The sequence below is a fragment of the Solanum lycopersicum genome, chromosome 11, assembly GCF_036512215.1.
Source record: "Solanum lycopersicum chromosome 11, SLM_r2.1".
Taxonomy (NCBI): domain Eukaryota; kingdom Viridiplantae; phylum Streptophyta; class Magnoliopsida; order Solanales; family Solanaceae; genus Solanum; species Solanum lycopersicum.
This window is the reverse complement of record NC_090810.1, coordinates 24,975,542-24,977,370: the sequence shown is the minus strand read 5'-3', so window position 1 is coordinate 24,977,370 and position 1,829 is coordinate 24,975,542. Positions and strand designations below refer to the sequence as shown.

The 1,829-nt window shown below is 34.9% G+C and overlaps 1 long non-coding RNA gene across 1 annotated transcript; it reads left to right on the top strand.

Annotated features, from left to right (window-relative positions):
• The first annotated feature begins 750 nt into the window (after positions 1–750).
• On the top strand, positions 751–1,573 carry LOC138339606 (uncharacterized). The gene is made up of 3 exons (XR_011212462.1): positions 751–1,197; positions 1,298–1,357; positions 1,435–1,573. It is a non-coding gene; the product is annotated as an uncharacterized lncRNA (long non-coding RNA).
• The last annotated feature ends 256 nt before the right edge of the window (positions 1,574–1,829 follow it).

Below are 1,829 nucleotides of genomic sequence, written 5' to 3'. Positions count from 1 at the left end.
TAACTAAATGGGGAACCAACTTAATGGGTGGTAGTCACCTTCATATAAGGTCTATCGCTCATATTGTAAATCTTATTGTTCAAGATGGTACAAAAGAAGCATGTGTCTATTGAACGAGTTAGGCAAGCAGTGAGATACATCAGGCAATCTCCTGCTAGGTCGAAAAAATTTCAAGAATGTTGTGAAGATGAAAATCTTGCTAAAAAGTCTTTATGCTTGGATGTTCCTACAAGGTGGAATTCCACCTACATGATGTTGAGCAGGGTTATTGAATATGAAGGGGCAATTGTAGAGTACGCCGATCGTGCAATTGGCTTGACACTATATCTTAAGTTTGTTGATAAAAACTCTACAGCTACACTTTTGAGTAGTGATTGTGAGGGTGTAAAGAGAATTATAAAATTTCTTGAAATGTTTTTTAGTCTTACTTTGAAGATATCTGGTTCACGATATGTTACATCAAATCTTCATTTTTTTGAATTTTTTCAAGTTGGTGTTTACTTGAATCAATTGATATCAAATGAAGATCAAGTTTTGTCTAAAATGGAAGAAAATATGAAGGAGAATGGCAAATATTAGGGTGATGCTGAAAAAATGAATAAGATGGTTTTCATACCATGTGTTTTGGATCCTCGTCACAAATTTAGTACTCTTGGCTTTGCACTTAAGAAGATGTTTGGAGAAAAAGGGGCTGCTATAGAAAATGGTGTGGGAACGTACATGGAAGCTTTGTTTAATGAGTATACAAACCCCATTTCAAATGATAAAAGTGGCCAATTTTCTTCAACTGGTGTGGATACTTCTATTTCAAGTTCTATAGGAGAATTTGGAAATTTTTTAGAGGAATTACATAAACATAAATATGAAAAGGGAAGTGCAAGTTCAAAGTCAGAATTAGTAAAATATCTTGATGAAGACACTGAAATTGAAAAATCAGATTTTGATGTATTGATTTGGTGGAAAGTTAATTCACCTAGATTTTCATTTCTTTCTGAGATGGCTCGAGATGTGTTTCCCGTTTCAAGTGTGGCGTCTGAATGTGCTTTTAGTACTGGAGGGTGCATACTTGATTCATTTAGGAGTTCATTAACTCCTAGATTGGTACAAGCTCTAGTGTGCCTTCAAGATTGGCTTCGGAGTGAGCCACAACCCATAAGTATTGAGGAAGATTAGATTTTCTTGAGCAACTTGAAGAAGGTAAGAAAAGAATCTCATTGATGTTAAATTGTGAATTGTTTATTTAATACTTTTATTGTGTAAGTCTTGAGCCTTGACTTGTTTTCGTATTTCTCTGTAGATTTTGCTAAACTTGGAAAAGAACTTTGCATTGATGACATGTAAAATTGGAGGAAGGAAGGTATATACATGTGTTATCTTGTCTTTGTGTCTGATTTATTATTGATCTAATACTTTCTCTATTTCTTTGCTAATCAGATTTCATCATGCATCGATCACTTGTTTGGAATCACTATGAAAAACTTGAAGAAAATGAAGATGGATCGTGGAAGGTAAAATGTATTCATTGTGGCTGTGTTTATTACCATTGACGCAATACTGGGACTGCCTCCTTAAGAAAGGGTTGTTTGGAAAACAGGAACCAGAATCGTCAACTTTTGAGGATTGATGACTAGTTATTATTATGTTTAGACTTAATTTTCAGGTTGTGTTACTGCTGTCTGGCGTCTACTATTTTAAATTTGTGTCTGTTACTGTGTGAAGTGTGGAGTGTGGACAGTGGCAGCCTGGCAGGATGGAATTGTGTTGAATTTTTTACGTCTGTAATGTTGCAACTTCCATGCTTGTAGCTTGTACTGTTGGCTATTATTATG